The sequence below is a fragment of the Triturus cristatus genome, chromosome 6, assembly GCF_964204655.1.
Source record: "Triturus cristatus chromosome 6, aTriCri1.1, whole genome shotgun sequence".
NCBI lineage: Eukaryota > Metazoa > Chordata > Amphibia > Caudata > Salamandridae > Triturus > Triturus cristatus.
In genome coordinates this window covers 1,061,237,365-1,061,257,908 of record NC_140589.1, presented here as the reverse complement: position 1 = coordinate 1,061,257,908, position 20,544 = coordinate 1,061,237,365, and positions in this window count along the sequence as shown.

The window sequence follows — 20,544 nt, the reverse complement described above, 5'->3', positions numbered from 1 at the left end:
AGGGAACATGGTAGAAATTCGAGTTTAATATGCCAGAACTCAGAATAATAAAATACATCTTTTAGTAAAGTTTATTTTAATATTCTGTGTTTGCAAATACCACTTTTAGAAAGTTGGTATTAGCTTGCCTGACCATTTCAGCCCGCCTCTGCTAGGATATGTATCTGCCTGTCTGGATGTGTGAGGGACAGGGCTGGGGAAACCCAGAGGGGCAGGGCTAGGTAGCCTGGTGGTGAATAGGAAGATTGGCAGCCAGATGGGTGGGAGGAGTACACCTGGGCTCTGAATAGGGTTGTGCTCTGCTACCACAGTGCTGGCACCACCTCCTGCGGAGCGGCTGATGTCTCTGCCCTGCACCCTGAATAGAAAGGCAGAGTCATGTCAACAGAGTGCTCAGGAACTGGTTTGGACTGGGCAAAGGCCCCTCTACCCCAGAGGAACAAAGGAATTAGGGGTATAAGTATTGGGGCCCTGCTCCCAAGAAATTAGATCCTGCTGAAACAAGAAGAACCTCTGCCAGAGGAGAAGGAACTGGGAAAGCTGTAGGAGGAGTACTGTCCCTGACCTGGGGGATTGGCCTGCAGTGGTTGCCTTGCTGCTGAAGGAGAGGAGAAAGACTACTAAAGACTTTGCTTCAACTTGTGCTTTAAAAAGATCTCCAAGGGCTTGAACTGAGCTTGCCTCCTGAACGAAGTCCCAGGACCAGTGGACTTCACCCCCAGCTCCCCAGAGCCTTTTGGAAGTGCCTGCTGCTGTTGTTGGGCCTTCTGAGGGACTGCGTGCCGCAAGGAGCTGGGAGCGCGACGCAAGGAGGAGAAGCGTGCCGCCGTCGGAGCTGTTGCCGTCGCATCTCGCAGAGAGTGTCGCCGCTGCAGCATCGCATCGAGCGGAAGCGTCTCGCATCATCCGGAAGTGTCTCACAACGCCGAAGAAGCGTGTCGCCATCGTAGCTGTCGCATTGCACCGCATCGAGAGAAGAGTGCAGGAAGGCACTTCCTAGTTGTTCATACCTGCCTAGGGCGTAATGTTTCATGCACAAACTGAACTTAAACAGGGGAAACGGTAACGTGATCAACCCGTGTACTAGCCACACAGCGGAGTTTAATTCAGCAATGGAGAAAGGCAAAGGCTCTAATTTTTCAATGTGCAGCAATGAATATGTAGCATCTTTCATGGACATGAACTGTTGTTTTGCAGTTAAATTAAAAGGAAGGAACAAAGATGAAGTATTCATATAATCCCAGGGGACTTTCCCAGCCTTTAACGTTTGCAAAGTCCATGCAAACTGCATAAAAGAACGCAATTGATTTTGACCATGATACAATACAGACAAATCATCTTGCATAATGTCTACAACAGATGAAACAATATTATCTAATGTATATATTCTTGAAGACAAGGTGTTAATGCTATTATCAATTACAGCCAATACTTTTTCCATATTGGCTTGGTCAATTGCTCTTAATCTGGATGCAGCCTCAATTTGTGAACGTTTCCAGATTTCGTTATAAACAGCATACACCCATCTCTTGGACCTGCCAACTGCAGGACCCTTAACAAAATCATTCAAATCTATTTTGTCGTTTAGTCGCGATAAATGAAGTTTAACAGACGATAAGGTAGAATGTTGCAGCCATGACTGGCATAACTTACCTACCGAGTAGGTAGTAACTGTGTGAGAAGATTCAAAACGGGGGTCCACTCGAACCTGAGTATACCCCGGAGTTAAATCCAGAAACCTATGTTGACATGAGTCCGAGCTCGTTCGCCATACTAACCACCCTTCAGGATCCAATGCAGAAATATTGAAGGTTGTGTTGGAAACATATGACTGCAACTTAGTAAGGGACAGATCTGTATGGTTAGCCCAATTAGGATAAGCACCCAGATCCGGGATAGAGGGAGATTTCAATTTTTGAGAGGTAGCCAATCCGAAGCAAGTGATCTGAAAAATTGAGGAATTCAAAAATAACATATGGTTCAGAATGAGGCAGGCACGATGCAAAGCTTCTGTTCCTTGTACCTGCCATGGTTTAGAACCCCAAACCGATTTAGGATCGATAGTAGCTTTCCATGGGTCATAACCTCCAATAGCCAATTCGTCCATAAAGGACTTAGAATACAACAATTTGGTGTGCGTCAGTCTTACTTTAGAAGCAGACTCAGGAGCAACCTTAAAATAAAAGGAGGCCGGGTTAGACGCACTAAAATCCGAAAAGTATGTGAACTTGTTCACCAACGTAGTGGAGCTTCCAGGCATAGGGGCTGGACAATGTTCCCATTGTGTAAAATTTACAAAATTTCTAAACGTATTTGCTCTGTGTAGGAAATGCGTGCCATAATGTTGATAGCAAAATTGCTCATCATAATTTGCAGTATCTAAATACAAATCTTCAGCATCAAATGCAGCATAATATTTTAAATCAGAAAACAGTGCTTCTATGGCTTGTACATCCCAATCATCTGATTGGACGTTCTGTTTAACTACATCACCCATAGAAACACGAAATACATTTGGCACATTGATTACTTCAGTGGGGCCATGAATTTGGAATTTTACAGCATCCCAAGCAATTCCATCACGCACAGGCCAGGCAGTAATGTTCACAAAAGTCTGGTCCCTCTTCATAATGTGCGATGATGAGTGGGGGGCCAAAGTTCCATCAATTAATCCAATTGTAGATCTTTCATTCAGGTAGTGTCCATTGATAAGTCTAAAAAACACTACCACAAAGCCAATGGACATAAACAAAAAGATACATGTGAGCACCAGCCAAATGTAAATCCAAGGAGGAATTAAAAAATGTCTTTTGAACCAGGCAACAAAAATAGAAACTTTGGACGGGGCACTGGAAGTCATTGAATTAGTGTCAAACGAATCATGCGACTGGTTAATTGCGGTGGATTGCAAAAGAGGCACCGGGACATCCGCAGGATAAGTATACTCAGGATCTTCAGGTAGACCACCAGACGATGGCGGCAGTAAAGGACCAGTAACTGTATGCATCTCGACGGCAACATCAGGCAAGGAGTTAGAAGCCGGGCCACAACAGAATTTCGCAGTATCGAAGGGCAAGAAATTGCTGGTGTCATACTAAGAAGTATCGGCCACTCGCTGTAGCTTGACATTGTCAATAGAGATGTACCTGTTATCCTTGCGACCAGGAAGTGGAGGTAAAATGACTGTACGTGTACCCTGTACTCCAAGCACCGGCACTGGTGCACGATATGAGGGGCCAAACTCTTTTTTGTTCTCCACCTTCTCCCGGACCAGGTCACCAACTCGAGGTAGCCAGCCCACTACCGGAACCTGCAGCTCTGCGTCAGGTGAGGAGGGTACGTGTTCTTTTGCTAGAGTGTCTCTGGCTTCTTGAAGATTCTGCAATACAGCACAGTGATCCTCTAGGTCAAAGGGAGCGGCAGCCGCTGCCATGTCTAGACCGTCAAGGTCTGGGACAAACATTCGAATACCAAAGAGCATCATGTATGGGGTCCGCCCAACCAGAGACCTTCTAGGGAGATTATTAAGTGCATGTTGCACGTCATACAAGTGGGCTAGCCAGTTCCGGCCAGTACCTAAAACCCTGGCTGTCAAAGATTGCTTTAAGTCACGGTTCATTCGCTCCACAACACTATTGCCCTCAGGCCGGTATGGAGACGAAAATTTGACTTGGACCCCCAAACTTTTCATTGCTTCTTTGTACGCCTTAGAGGCGAACGCAGGGCCCTGATCAGAATGAAAGGTACCACATGCAAAACTTCCAACAAAGACACGCAAATCCTTGATGACAGTGCGGGCATCAGCACTCCTTTATGGCCACACCCACAGAAAACGTGTGCACGAATCCACTGCAACCAAGATGTACTTGTACGCAGTATCAGAGGTAAAAGGACCGCAGTGATCTAAGTAAACACAACCAAGTGGTTTATTAGATATGTACAACTGAGTTTGTGGTGGGCGCGCCGCAGATGAAGGCTTTATCTGCTGACAAATGTCACAATTAAGTACATAGGCGCGGGTTTGTTTGTATAACCCAAACCACCAATAACGTTGTTGTAACAAAGATACAGTTGCCGCAATGCCGGCATGCGCGGACGCCATGCCCTCGTGGGCTGCTAATATCAAAGATGGTCTGCAGTCCGCTTTGGGAATCAATCTGTCACCAACGTCGTTAATCCTCACTAACGGGACGTTATCGGGACTTAAGCGATAATGGTAACGAGAAGGGAAACCTCTCGGGAATTTTGTTCCCTTCTCAGTAGCAGCAATAGCTGCCAAGATGTCATCATCAATCTTACTTTTGGATCTTGTAACTGCTGCTACTAAGTATGTTGCCACTGCGGTTTTTGCTGCCTCATCAGCCAAGCTGTTTCCGACAGCATGGATGCCAACTCGTTGGTGACCAAGAGTGTGAATAACATTCACGAGAGGCAGACCTTCTTTAAGTTCCGCCACTCGAACCCAAAGCGTTTTATGCTTTATTGTGCTACCTTTGGAATCACAATATTCATTTTGACTCCAGAAGTGTAAATTGTCGTTGTACGCTTGTACACAATAGAACGAGTCACTCACTATAAGAGTAGTGACCCGAGAATCAGCAAACTCCAGTGCAAGCACTAGAGCCCGAAGCTCCGCCAATTGAGCGGTACAATCACCCAATGACTGCGTATGCACGACATCGGATTGGAACTCACCGTTCACGAAAGTACCGACAACAATAGCGCAATCCGCTGAGTAGGCATGCCTCGATCCAGTAGCCGGTTGCGCAGAACCGTCAGTGTATATGACACAATGGTAATCCTCGAGCGGGCGCAAAGACAGGGGAGCTGGATGAACAAATTCATACTGTAAGAACTCCTGAGTCTGTAATGCCGCGTCAAAGATATATGTGACGTCAGGCGATGTCAAGGAAGTAGCCCATTGTATCCATCTTGGATGCAAAGCTTTAGAATTTGGTACACTAGCTTTTGTCACCGCCTCAAGGGCAGGATACGGTGTTACCACCAACATGCGTTTACCCTGTGATAGCGGTCGTTCTTTCAGAATCGCCATTTGCACAGCTGTCAGAACTTTCTCGAAAGCAGAAAAGCGCAGTTCAGCTGAAGTGTACAGATGTGATTTGTAAGCAATGGGGACGGTGTCGCCCTCATTGAACGTTAAGTACGTGAAACCCACTGCTCCCGGCACAATTCTAATGACCAGGTTGGTGTGGTTGTCACGTGTCAGTAAGTATTTTGAAGCAAGAAGATCAGCTTGCAATGACTGCAAAATAGCTGAATGCTCCAGCAGCCAACAAAATTTGGTGAAAGTAGGTTGTACCAAGGCGTAAAGCGGCTTGATACGCTGGACATAATCAGGAATGTAAGTCCGACCGAAATTCAGAAAGCCCAGCAAGGATTGTAATTTCTTCAGTGATGTAGGAGCACGGAGGCATGCTCATTTCTCTAGGAAGTGCGGGGCCAACCCACGACCTTCGTTGTTGAGTTCGTACCCCAGGAACAACACTTTGTATTCTGCAATGTGTGACTTTGCAAAGTTAAATTTGTAACCGTAGTCTGCAAACAAAACAATTATGCGATCCACACGACTCAGATGCGGCATCAACTCGTCATCTGTGAGATAAATATCATCCCCATACGAGTACGCATCAGGGTCTATTGTCTCTAACAGAGAGACAACACGAGCGGCAAAGATGCCAGGACGATTCTTATAGCCCATTGGCAATCTTTTAAACTGTTTTTGTTTGCCACCCGAGGTAAACGCCGTCCACTCACCACTGAGAGAGGACAGGTTATGGCTATAAAAGCCATTGGAAATGTCAAGTGTTGTTTTAAATCGTTTTCTCACGAGACTATCGACGAGAGCCGAACTGTGAGTATTCTGTACTGCGCATGTACGGCAATTAGAGTTAAGATGCCGATAATCCAAAACTAGGCGGTACGACCCATCAGGCTTCGTCACAGTGAATAAAGGGTTATTCATTGGTGACACACATGTTTCGATTACTCCTTGATATTCTAATTGTTCAAGGATAGACCCGACGTGAGGTCTTGCTTCGCGACGCATGGGGTATTGGGGTTGTGGCTGGGGCGTGGACCGCAATGGAATCTCATGACTGGGAGACAATTTATCCCATCCAACCTGATTGCGATACAACGCAGGCGCAAGCACCTGAGCCCACTCCCCGGCGAACTTATTAGCTTGGACCTTCGGCACTGTGTGCGCAAAGGATGGGAGGATTACTTCCTCCCCTCTCGGAGCTTCTAATACGAAAGCCGGGGGCCAATCAGCCTCCGCCAATAGAATATCATAGGAAGTGGTCAGATTGTCCCAAAAAACCCCTTTAATTTTACGTTGTATGTCACCTTCAATGCAAAGGACTATTTCATATAGCCTATCAGGGGGAGCTACGCGAGTGTCAGCAGTTTCAATATTTACAAATGTATTAGTTGCTGTCGCCACCAGAAAGGGACGCAGTGCTTGTCACACTACTGTAACTTCCGCCGCGCTGTCTCGCAGCGTTAGCGCCCTTGTCAGGTTCAGAAGTTGCGTCCGTACCATCTGAGGCATACCTCGCTGTTAGAGCAGCCACTTTCTTCTTTTGAAACGGGGGTCTTTGACGTGCAGACTCGTTCTGCTTTCCTTTGCCGTCAGTCTGACGGGGTTGCTCACGACCTTGGGCACCCCTTCCTTTCCCACGGTCTCCGCCACCGGAGTATGAAGCCGATGTTTCCTGTGAAGAACGAGGAGAGCGTTGTTCAGAAACCTGAAATCTATCAGGAGACTTAATACGAGATCGATCACGCAGATCATATGTGTGTTTGCTAGACGACTGAACGGGTGAGACTGGACTGCTTCCCCTGTTTTTTAGCTCGCCAACTTTGCTTAGGAAAATTGGGCTTTTCGTCTTTAGTAGACGAACTCACCTTAGTGTGCTGAACTACATCAGGAATGATTACGGTGGGTTTTATGCCCAAGGCGCTGCGACCCACCATTCTGTAGGCTTTCACAATTATTTTTGCGAATTTCCTGGGCCGGTCGGCCACATCCACGAGCTCCAGCATATTTGCTACTTGGAACTGCATGGCATCTCCTTTGAGGTTGCCCATTACCATGGTACTCACCACATCGAAGCTGTCGACCAGCCGCATTCCCAATTCAATAGCCGCCTCCGCACCATGATTCTCCTGAACCTTCTTGATGACGGAGGGTAGTACAGACATAGACGGAGTGCCATAGCACTTCGAATAGGTCGCAGCAAAGACCTTGCCCCAATTGTCACAATCGACAATATCTGGGACCAGGTCTTTCGGCAAAGTAATGGTGAGTATCCTGTGTTTCTCCACAGGAGTGGTGTGCGGAAAAACCGCTTCCAGTTGATCAAATTTCTCAGCAAGCCAGTAAGGGAACTCATCGCTACTCTGGGGGCGCTTGCCCACAACCGAATTAACCAGAACAGGACTAATGACCACTGCGTGGTGGTCAGTCGTGTGACCCGCAACCGCAGGAGCCCCCGCCTGCACGTTGCGTGATACGTACTGCACTAAAGCCCTATGGACTGTAATGAGGGCCGTGTGAAGTACTCGTAACTCAACCACCCCTACCGTCAAGTAGCGGGGATGAGGTGTAAAGCCGGCTAGCACCGGCCAAGTGGCCCCTGCAATCGACAAAGGGCCAATTCTCGCCGGTGCAACCGCATGGGGAAGGGCGCCATTAAACCAAATGGTATGCTGCCAGGCAGTAAGAGGAATTTCCAGTGTCCTATATGGGGCATAGACCGCAGGGACCTGTGTGGCAGTATAGGTGTGGAACGTATCATCGTCTGCATCCACTGCCGGAAAAGTCACCCACGAGTAAAACAACTCATATGGGTAGGCTGCATCAGCACATACCACAAAAATAACAGTCATCCCATCATCAGGCACCCCAAACGTCGTCAAATGACGGCGCAGAGGGGTCCGACTATGTGCGGCTATATCGACCGCCATTAGGACACTAAGGAGAAACAACGATATGTACAGTAGCACTGGGGTTCAGAAAAAAATAACCTTTTTAATGATCAAGCTTGAAAGAACCTATTAGTCGAAACCTAGGTAGGTTAACCCGTCACTCCCGTTATCCGGAAACTAGAGTGAGGGGGTTGTGGACTAATATAAGCACTACTAAGGCGTTTTCAAATCAAAAGACCAAACGTTAGGTGCGCCATGTTGCAGGGATTCTGCTTATGCGCAGAACTATGCGCAGGAACCCAGGACCTCAGTGAATTGTGGTGTACCAAAAACTCACCTCAGAACCCAGAACCCCTATCCGGCCAGCATCAGTGTCCCATTCGTTATCCGAGATCTAGCTCGGCGGTCCCAATGTATAGACAACCCAGAACAAGCGACTTAGAATATTTCTCAGGAGTGGTGGGGATCAGAAATACCTTTTCTTAATTATTCTTATATCAGTCCACAACAGAATAAACAGAGACGCGGTATAAGTTTAAAGAGTTTATTTTATAAACCTTGCATTCTAAGATGCAGTACTTTGGCTAACATAAGCAGACAAATGGTCAAGATCAGAACCATCAGCATTGTTACAATACCATAGAAAATGAAAGGAGCAATCATAATAAAATGACAGTGGCAATCGGCCACCTTCCTTTCTCTAGCAAACTAATATTATTATTATGCTAATAAAAGGTCTCTAGGCTTGAATGGGGAACCCCATACCGTAAGGATCAGCTTAGTGGAATCACATCACAGGATCAGCAAGGCTCTCTCCTGGGAATGCTCTTCTTCTGAATGACTCTAAAACATGCTGCACTGCAATATTAAAAGCACTCGTCTTTCAGGTATCTGCAGCTGCATGCGTGTTATGGCTAAATAGTGGGACGATCAACCTGTACCTCACAACATGCACCGTCTAGTGACCCAGACTGTTTCTTTACACAATGGACAGACCAAGGTCGCTGCTCACTGTTAATGATGTTAACAACAGACAGTTCTCATGTGAAGCAAAGCCGAGTAAGCATTTCTCAAATAATAACATGTAACTACAGTGTCGTGTGCAAAAGCAGCAAAAGCAGCAACATGGCTTTCTAACATTTACGCGGTTGTGCTAACTTAGCATTGTACATAGGGAGATAGTAATCTTCACTACAGTTTTGTGCCCCATTTTGCTTTCTGTGCCACTGTTTTCCCCCTCGTTTTGTGCCCCGTTTAGCTTGCTGTGCCACTGTTTTCCCCCTCGTTTTGTGCCCCGTTTTGCTTGCTGTGCCACTCGTTTCCCCCGCCCCTGTGTCTCCTGCAGCCCCTCCCCCGGACTGCCCACTGCCCATTCGCTGCTCCCACCTCCCAGCTGCTCCTCCCTCCCACCTCCCCATATATGCCGCCTGCTGCGCGGTGAGGAGAGCGACCCTTGACCCTCCTGGTAGGTCGCTCCCCCTCCGCACAGCTCCGCCTGTATGCCCCTGCCCCAGCTGCCGCTGCTGAGGACGCGCTCGTAAGTCTGCTCACCTTCCGCTTCTGCATTTCCCTGTTGTGTCCTGACTTCTGTGCCACTGTTTTTCCCCCTCGTTTTGTGCCCAGTTTTGCTTTCTGTGCCACTGTTTTCCCCCCCTCGTTTTGTGCCCCGTTTTGCTTTCTGTGCCACTGTTTTTCCCCTCGTTTTGCTTTCTGTGCCACTGTTTTTCCCCCTCGTTTTGTGCCCCATTTTTCTCTGTGCCACCGTTTTCCCCCTCGTTTTGTGCCCCGTTTTGCTTTCTGTGCCACTGTTTTCCCCCTCGTTTTGCGCCCCATTTTGCTTTCTGTGCCACTGTTTTCCCCCTTGTTTTGTTCCACGTTTTACTTGCTGTGCCACCCGGTCCCCCCACCGCTGTGTCCCCTGTGGCCCCATCCCTCGGACTGCCCACTGCCCATTTGCTGCTCCTGCTTTCAAGCTGCTCCTCCCTCCCACCTCCCCATATATACCGCCCGCTGCGCCGTGAGGAGAGCGACCCTTGACCCTCCTGGTAGGTCGCTCCCCCTCCGCACAGCTCCGCCTGTGTGCCCCTGCCCCAGCTGCTGCTGCTGACGACTCGCTCGTAAGTCTGCTCACCTTTCACTTCTGCATTTCCCTGTTGTGTCCTGACTTCTGTGCCACTGTTTTTTCCCCTCGTTTTGTGCCTCATTTTGCTTTCTGTGCCACTGTTTTCCCCTCGTTTTGAGTCCCGTTTTGCTTTCTGTGCCACTGTTTTCCCCCTCGTTTTGTGCCCCGTTTTGCTTTCTGTGCCACTGTTTTCCCCCTAATTTTGTGCCCCGTTTTGCTTTCTGTGCCACTGTTTTCCCCCTTGTTTTGTGCCCCGTTTTGCTTTCTGTGCCACTCATTTCCCCTGCCGCTGTGTCCTCTGTGGCCCCGCCCGCCTGACTGCCCACTGCTTATTTGCTGCTCCCGCCTCCCAGCTGCTCCTCCCTCCCACCTCCCCATATATGCCGGCCGCTGCGCGGCCACACCGCCTAAAGCAAGCCCGTCTGCGCCCATTCGTGCCTGGACCGCGCCCAGCACCAGGAACCCTGGCCCCCGCAAACATCACGACGCCCGCCTCCGCTACGACTCCAGCACTCTCCACGCACTCAACACCGGACGATCTCGCACCTGTAGCCAGGCCACCGCAAAACGCACCCAAGGACCCTTCTCCTGCCGGAACTGCAGCTTCACCAGCATCCGGCCCGCCAACCCGCCCAACATGGAAACCAACTTCCTCAGATGTATTCTGCTCAACACCCGCTCCGCCCGCAAACACGCCGTTGAACTCTGGGACCTACTCGACACCAACACCCCAGACATTGCCTTCCTGACGGAGACCTGGCTGACCCCCCCCTCGGCACCTGACATCGCCATAGCCATCCCGGAAGGCTGCAAGATCACCCGCAAGGACCGCACCAACGGAATAGGAGGAGGAATTGCCATCGTCCACAGAAGCACTCTCAAAATCTTGACACACGCTGACGACACCCTCAGCACCTCCTAACAGCTGCACTTCCAGATCCACACCGACCCCAACACCACCCTCAGAGACACCCTCATCTACAGACCCCCCGGACCCCGACCGCAGTTCAGCGACTCCATCACCGACCTCGTCAGCACACACACCATCTCCCTGCTCCCGTTCCCGGCGAAGGTCATCGAAAAGGCCGTCAAAAAACAACTGACCAGCTTCCTCGAAGAGAAAAACATCTTGGACCCATCCCAGTCCGGGTTCAGCAGCAACCACAGCACCGAAACTGCCCTCATCACCGCCACCGACGACATCAGGATCATGCTCGACAACAGAGAAACCGTGTCCCTCATCCTCCTGGACCTGTTAGCAGCTTTCGACACAGTCTGCCACCGCACACAAAGAGCACGCTTCGTCGACGCCAGAATCCAAGAGAAGGCCCTGGACTGGACTACCTCCTTCCTCTCCGGGAGAACCCAGAGCATCTGCCTTCCCCCTTCCGCTCCAAAGCCATCGAGATCATCTGCGGCGTACCCCAAGGCTCATCTCTCAGCCCAACGTTGTTCAACGTCTACATGGCACCACTCACCCACGTCGCCCGACAGCATGACCTAAACATCATCTCCTACCCCGACGACACCCAGCTGATCCTCTCGCTCACCAAGGACCCCCACACCGCCAAAACCAACCTCCACGAAGGAATGAAGGCCGTCGCTGACTGGATGAGGAACAGCCGACTGAAGCTGAACTCAGACAAGACGGAGGGCCTCATCCTTGGCTCCACCCCCTCAGTCTGGGACGACTCCTGGTGGCCGATGGCACTAGGAGCACCCCCTACACCCACCAACCACTCACGAAAGCTAGGGATCATCCTCGACTCCACACTCTTCATGACAAAGCAGGTCAACGCCATCACCTCCTCCTGCTTCAACACCCTCCGCATGCTTTGCAGGATCTTCAAGTGGATCCCCACTGAAACTAGAAGGACGGTCACCCAGGCCCTCGTCAGCAGTAGACTGGACTACGGCAACGCACTCTAAGCAGGAGCCCCGGCCAAACTCCTGAAACGACTCCAACGCATCCAGAACACCTCCGCACACCTGATCCTTGACATCCCCCGCCGCAGCCACATCACACCCCACCTGAAAGACCTGCACTGGCTCTCCATCAACAAGAGGATAACCTTCAAGCTCCTCACCCACACACACAAGGCACTCCACGCCACCGGACCAGCGTACCTCAACAGACGACTCGGCCTCTACACCCCCACCCGCCAGCTCCGCTCCGCAGACCACGCCCTCGCAGCCCTCCCCCGCATCCGAAGAGTGACCGCCGGCGGCAGATCATTCTCCCACCTCGCCGTCAAGATGTGGAACACCCTCCCCATCCGCCTACGGCAGACCGAAGACCTTCTAACTTCAGGAGACTCCTCAAGACCTGGCTCTTCGAACAGTAACAGCATTCCCCTCCCAGGGCCTTGAGACCCTCACGGGTATGTAGTGCGCTTTACAAATGCTATGATTGATTGATTGATTGATATAGTGCTATTTTTTGGAAAGTAGGCCAGCAACAAAGAACTTGATCTTTTTATTTGCTCTCAGACTTTGAGCCAAAGGTTCTATATAGAGATGGAAGAAGAGCAAAAAAGGGTGCATCCCTGCATAGTACCCCTCTCTATTTTCACTTGCGCAGACAGACTATCATTTACTAGCACCAGGGCCTCTAGAGTGCTGTAAAATTGTCAAATCACCATCAGGAACATGTCCCCACATCAACATGCTTCACAACTGTCATTAAGTAATTCGCATTCAATCAGCCTTGGCTGCGCCCAGGGTCATAATGCTAACGCACTCCCTGAGGTCCATAGATCTAGCAGAAGCAGCAAAGTCTCCACTGACAATTATGACCCTGGGCACAGCCAATGCATTTGACTGATTAATTTGGGATTACTTAATGACAGTTCTGAAGCATGTTGGGGAGGGGACATGTCCCTTAAGGTGATTTGACAATTCCACAGCACTCCAGGGGCCCGGGTGCTAGTAAATGATAGTCTGTCTACTCCAGTGAAAATAGAGAGGGGTTCTAGGCAGGGATGCACACTTTGTTGCCATTCTTCAATCTCTATATAGAATATTTGACTCAAAGTCTGAGAGCAATTAAAAGATCAAGTCTTTTGTTGCTGGTGTACTCACCAAAAAAATAGCACTATAGGCCGACAACCTGATTGTGTTTTTGTCAGAGGCGGACAGTGCAGTATTCCAAGTAAAATGGGAAGTGAGGCAGTTTGGGGAATTCTCAGGGTATAAGGTGAATGAAACCAAATCAGAAATAATGACCTGGAACTCTGTATGGGAGGGAATGGAGCGCAAAGAAAAAAAAGGTACTTGGGAGTTAGGCTTGTGCAGAATCATGAGGACATCCTGAGGGTTAATCCGAAAAGAGTTAGCAAGGAGGTATAAAGACTACTGAAAAAATGGAGGAATCTGCCACAGACTATATATGGAAGGGTAAACCTGGTGAAAATCTCCATCTTGCTGAAATTCGCCTTCCTATTTGATAACATTCAGCTGAGATTCAAGAGGGAAGAGCTAGGGAAGATTCAATGGAAGATCAAAACATACAGGCAAAACATACAGTTGTCATTGAAAAAATCTGGAGGAGGCTGGAGAAAGGGCGGTTGGCACTAACCGGCATCCTGCTCTATTGTTGGGCATTTCAGTTAAAAAACTGCAGGATGATTTTCTTCCACCCAGATGAATCCTCCGCAGGGAATATGTAGGGCCATGCCAGTAGGCCTACCAAGAGAGAGGTGCCTATACAAGTATGGGGCAGCAATTTATTTTTATAAAAGTACAGTTGAAGTGCCTTAGCTTAGCTGCCAATCTTTGGTTTAAGATAAAATCTTTCCTCGGAATCCCATGCTATAGCAAACTATCACCAACATGGAACTCTCCAGGAATGCAGGAGCGCTTGAAAGAAGACTTAACAAGACCACTACGACATTGTTGAATAACTAAGTAGGGCCAGTTAATGGAGGAAGGGAAGGCATTACCATGGGTGAGGATCACTGAGGAGACACTGCCAAGATTCAGATATTACCAGCTAACTACCTGGCTGGCAGACCAGGGATGGACCCACTTGGAGACCCACAGTATGGAGGAGGAACTGCAGGATCCTAGTACAAGGAAGAAGGAAGCGGCCTTGTTGTATCAACTCCTATTAGAGGCAGCAGAGGTGACCATGAAATCAGCACACCATGTCTAGGATGGATACTTGCCAGATGCTGCCTTGGAGAAATTATGGCAAGTATCGATTAACTTACTTTACACAGTAGTGAAATCAGCGCATTTAAAAAGGAACCACCTGTTCACTCTCCAAAGAGCCTTCTGGTCACGCCGAAAGTTGGCTAAAGTCAGGAGGAGTAATGACACCCCTTTAATAGGTGTGGAGGTCAAGATGCAGGTTATATGCACACTTTTGCTGGCTGCCCCGTGTTGGAAGATTTTTGACTGAGAGTGGGTAAGACAATATCAGACCTCTCAGGAGTACCAATGGAGGTAAGCAACACTACCATTTTATTTGGTGTATCATGGAAAGATGGAGGGGTGTAAAGAATGACATCAACCCAATTAAAATTGATGTTCTTCCTATATCTCCTGGCAAGGAGAGAAATTTGTGAGAAATGGAGTAAATCAGTGTCGCCCATTTGGTTTGACTGGTGGAACTCTGTTAAATTATTTTATAAATTAGATACAAAAATTGGGGTTGCATGTTTTTTCTGGTAACCAGCCGAACCTAGTTAACATCAGAAAATTAGTCCAATGATTAGATCTCCTCTGTCAGGAATGGTGGGAGGAATTGTTCGGAGTGATAAGCCATGTTACTGATGGTCTCGAAGAGTGGCATAGAGCACTATGGATAGTCACAATTACAAGAACGTGCTTTAGTGACTAAATGAAAATAAACCCGATTAATCAGAATAATAGAGTAATGACTGCAATGAGTATCTGAAGGATCGGTGGGCATGGAACATGCCAATTCTTTCTCATAATTCCCTAATCTAAGACGAGAAGGAGAAGCACCCCTTGAGAAGTTGAATTTTGGGCCAAAATTCCGTCGAACTACCTGCCTTATAGACAGTAAACCTTCGGCCAGGCTGGTGGTAAATGGCAGATTGACCAGGCCATTTAGAATCAAAAGAGGAACTAGACAGGGCTGCCCCCTCTCCCCTCTCCTCTTTGACTTGTATATAGAGCCTTTTTCTCAGTGTCTCAGGGAGGAGTCAGCTATTTTACCATTTAGGAGTGGAACAAGGGAGAGGAAGGTAGCCTTGTATGCCCACAATATTCCTATTCTTTCATCAGACTTAGAGTCATCTTTTCCTCAGGTCATCAATTTAGCGAGGGATTTTGGCCGAGTCTCTGGCTATGAGGTCAATGCAGAAAAGACTGATATCATGACTTGGAACCGACACCAAACCAAAAACGAGATGCGGTATTTTGGGAGTTAAAATCGTCCCGAAGATAGATTTGATAGCCAAAGTAAACCTCGTGAACACCTTAACCCCTTCAGTGCCACGCCCTTTCCCCCTCCTGTCCCCGGACAGGTCACCCCCCGAGCACACTCCCCGTGAGTGAGCCCGTCCCCTGGTGCCACCTCTGCCATGAGCTGGGCCCTGCGCCCTCTGCCGTGCCCTGACCGCCGGATCCGCTTGGTCTGCGGATCTCCTGTCTGTGCCCCCTGCCACCAGCTTGCTTCGCCGCCGATCGTTCCCGCCGTTTTACCCAGCCCCTGTGCTCCCCCCCTCCCTCGCCCAGCCCCGGCCACGTTTCCCGCCACCTCCCCGCCGCTGCCCCCCTGCGGCCCCGCCCCCTTCCCTCGCCCGCCCTCCCCATTCACCACCCCGCTCCCCCTCCCAGCTGCCCCTCCCTCCCACGAGACTACTTAAGCCCGTCGCTGCCAGCAAGGTGCAGTGACCTCTGTCCCCGGACAGGTCACCCCCCGAGCACACTCCCTGTGAGTGAGCCCGTCCCCTGGTGCCACCTCTGCCCTGAGCTGGGCCCTGCGCCCTCTGCCGTACCCTGACCGCCGGATCCGCTTGGTCTGCGGATCTCCTGTCTGTGCCCCCTGCCACCAGCTTGCTTCGCCGCCGATCGTTCCTGCCGTTTTACCCAGCCCCTGTGCTCCCCCCCCCTCGCCCAGCCCCGGCCGCGTTTCCCGCCACCTCCCCGCCGCTGCCCCCCTGTGGCCCGCCCCCTTCCCTCGCTCGCCCTCCCCATTCGCCACCCCGCTCCCCCTCCCAGCTGCCCCTCCCTCGCTCCGCCCCCCCACTCTCCTCATATGGCAGAGTGGCCAACGCGCAGCGTGCACGCGCAGCGGGCGCGCCGATTGTGCGCCGAAGGTGCGCCAAAGGTAAGCCCGTCTGCGCCCGTCCGTGCCTGGCCCGTGCCCAGCGCCCGAACCCCTGGCCCCCGAGGACCCCACCCCACCCGCCGGACGTACGACGCCGCCACCCTCAATGCACTCAACACCGGCCGAATCCCAGGATGCTACCGAGCCACCCCGAGACGCACCCACGGACCCTTCAGCTGCCTCGCCTGCAAGTACACCTGCATCCGGACCTGCCCCGCACTAGCACCCGCCAAGCCGAACACCAGCAGCAACCACCTCAAGTGCATCCTGCTCAACACCCGCTCCGTCCACAGACACGCCATCGAACTCTGGAACCTCCTCGACACCACATCTCCAGACGTTGCCTTCCTCACGGAAACCTGGATGAACGACTCCTCAGCGCCCGACATCGCCATCGCCATCCCAGAGGGATACAAGATCACCCGGAGAGACCGCGACAACCAGACTGGAGGAGGCATCGCCATCGTCCACAAGAACACCATCCGCATCACGACCAACACCGAGGACACCCTGACTACCGCCGAACACCTACACTTCCAGATCCACACCGACCCCAAGACCACCCTCAGAGGCACCCTGATCTACCGAACCCCGGGACCACGCACAACATTCAGCGAAGACATCGCCGACTTCATCAGCCCGCACGCCCTCCCCTCCGCTGACTACATCCTCCTGGGGGACATCAACTTCCACCTGGAGAACAACAACGACCGCAACACCACCACCCTGCTTGACAACCTCGCCAACCTCGGACTCAAGCAGCTGGTGTCCACCCCCACCCACCTCGCCGGACACACACTAGACGCCGTCTTCTCATCCAGCAAAGACATCGCCTTCAGCCACGCCACTGGACTCCACTGGACGGACCACAGCTGCGTCCACTTCACCTTCAGAAGAACCACGATCCACCACCACCAGCAACAGGAGGCTCGTAGAAGCTGGAACAAGATCACAGCCGACCAGCTCGCCGCCTCCCTGAGACAGCACCCTCCAGCCAGCTCAGCGAACCCTAGCCAGGCCGCCGACAACCTCACGAAGTGGATCAGCACCTGCGCGGACGAACTCGCCCCACTGAGGACCCCGCCCAACAGACCCGGCAGCAAGAAGGCCCCATGGTTCACCGACAAACTCAAGAGCTCCAAGAAGAACTGCCGAGCCCTCGAGAAAGCCTGGAGAAGGGAGCCAACACCGGACAACATGACCACCCTCAAGCTCGCCACCCGGAAGCACCATCAACTAATCCACGCCACCAAGAAAACTGCATTCAAGGACCGGCTGGACAACAACGCACACAACTGCAAGGAACTCTTCAACATCGTGAAAGAGCTCTCCAACCCCAACGCCGGAAACAACGACATCACCCCATCGCAAGACCTCTGCAACTCCCTCGCCTCCTACTTCCACAACAAGATCGCTGACATACACAACAGCTTCATTGCACAAACAACGCCCCCCACGACCGCACCAACGCCCCCCACCACCACCCTCAGCGCCTGGACCCCGATCAACACAGAAGACACCATCCACACGATGAACTCTATCCACTCCGGATCTCCGACCGACCCCTGCCCTCACAACGTATTAAACAAGGCCGACGCTGTCATCGCACCCCACCTGCGAGACATCATCAACACCTCCTTCGACACCGCCACCTTCCCTGAGAGCTGGAAGCACGCCGAACTCAGCGCTCTACTAAAGAAACCAACAGCGGACCCCACCGAACTCAAGAATTACCGCCCCATCTCGCTCCTCCCGTTTCCAGCCAAAGTCATCGAGAAGACCGTCAACAAGCAGCTGGCCGCCTTCCTCGAGACGAATGGATCCCTCGACCCTTCACAGTCTGGCTTCCGAGCCAACCACAGCACCGAGACCGCCCTCATCGCTGCCACCGATGACATCCGAGCCCTGCTGGACAACGGAGAAACAGCGGCCCTCATCCTCCTAGACCTCTCCGCGGCATTCGACACTGTCTGCCACCGCACCCTAGTGCAGCGCCTCAGCAACGTCGGAATCCAGGAGAAGGCACTGGAATGGATCATCTCCTTCCTCGACGGAAGGACACAGAGAGTCCGCCTACCACCGTACAAGTCAGAGGCCACCGAAATCATCTGCGGCGTCCCCCAAGGTTCCTCACTCAGCCCCACCCTCTTCAACGTCTACATGAGCCCCCTTGCGGCCATCGCACGCCAACACAACCTCAACATCATCTCCTACGCCGACGACACCCAGCTGATCCTCTCCCTGACCAACGACCCCGCCGCCGCCAGAGCCAACCTCCACGAAGGGATGAAAGACGTAGCCGAGTGGATGATGACCAGCCGCCTGAAACTGAACTCTGACAAGACGGAAGTCCTCATCCTGGGCTCCTCGCCCTCCGCCTGGGATGACTCCTGGTGGCCCCCCGCCCTGGGCACCGCACCCAAACCGACAGACCACGCACGAAACCTGGGCTTCATCCTGGACTCCTCCCTCTCCATGACCAGACAAGTCAACACCGTCTCCTCGTCCTGTTTCAACATCCTGCGCATGCTACGGAAGATCTTCCGGTGGATCCCCACCGAGACCAGGAAGACGGTCACCCAGGCCCTTGTCACCAGCCGACTGGACTACGGCAACGCCCTCTACGCCGGAACCACCGCCAAGCTCCAGAAGAGACTCCAGCGGATACAGAACGCCTCAGCCAGACTCATCCTCGACATCCCCCGAGGCAGCCACATCTCCGGACATCTGAGAGACCTGCACTGGCTCCCCGTCAACAAGAGAATCACCTTCCGTCTCCTCACCCACGCACACAAAGCCCTACACGACCAAGGCCCGAGCTACCTCAACAACCGCCTCAACTTCTACGCTCCAAAACGCCATCTCCGATCAGCCAGCCACGCCCTCGCCGCCGTCCCCCGCATCCGAAGAGCGACAACAGGAGGAAGGTCCTTCTCCTACCTGGCCGCCAAGTCCTGGAACTCCCTCCCGACCGACCTGCGCCTGACCCAAGACCACCTCTCCTTCAGGAAGAAGCTCAAGACCTGGCTGTTCGAGCAGTAGCGGCAGCCCCCCCCCCCCCCCCCTAGCGCCTTGAGACCCTCCGGGTGAGTAGTGCGCTTTATAAATGGCTTGATTGATTGATTGATTGTGCCGGGCGTTGCACTAGTGGGTGGGGTTCATGACGAGATAGTCTCGTCATGGGCACAGCGCAACCGTGCTCCATGACGAGACTATCTCGTCATGGGCACTGAAGAGGTTAAGAGACAGTCAAAAACTAATGAAATCCTGGGCTCACCTTCCACTGTCTATCTTGGGAAGAGTCAATTTGGTAAAAATGACAATCTTACCAAAAGTAACTTTTTTATTTAACACCATCCCATTGCATTTTGAGAAACAAATAATTGATACATTTAAGCAATCTATCAACTCATTTGTGTGGGCCTATAAAGCAACTAGAATATCTTGGAAAAAGCTAAGACGAAGAAGGGAAAAGGGTTGTCTTGCACTCCCAGATATTCAATACTATGCTTGGGCCTTTCAGCTAACACATTCAAGAATGCTGTTAAAATCCCCAGACTCATCAGGAAGAGGAAAAATGTTTTCGGCCATGTTGGAACAATTGGGACTTCCACATGAAGGTTTCCTCTTTAAATATGGGGACCAAAAATTCTTCAATAAGGTAAGGCTGAAAGTCTTATGGGGCGCAGCTCAAATATGGGCTAGAATAAAAAAATTAACGGGTCTTGAATACTACTCAAGGTTAGCGCCATTGTGGGATAGCCCGAGGACACCAAGCTGCCTTAAAGATATGCTGGCTGTCCCTCTAAAAACAGCAGGGTTATTAATATGGGGGGATCTAGCAGCAGAAGGATCTCTCTTGCCTTGGACTACACTAAATAATATATTGGAGGTGGGCATGTCAAGATTTAAATATCTGCAACTAAGGAGTTGGTCCCAGAACCTTAAAAATCCGATAGGTCAGGGGAACACTCTGGAAGAACATCTGGTCAATAAGCCAGCAGGAAAGAAAGAGATATCATTCTTCTATTGGACAATTGAAGAGGCCATAGACGGGGAGTTTAGATTCGCTGGTGAGTTGTGGGAGGAATCCATCCCAGAGACGGACTGGGAAGAACTGTGGCAAACTTCTTACAGCACTTTGTTCTAAGTCGTAAAACCAGCTTGGCTG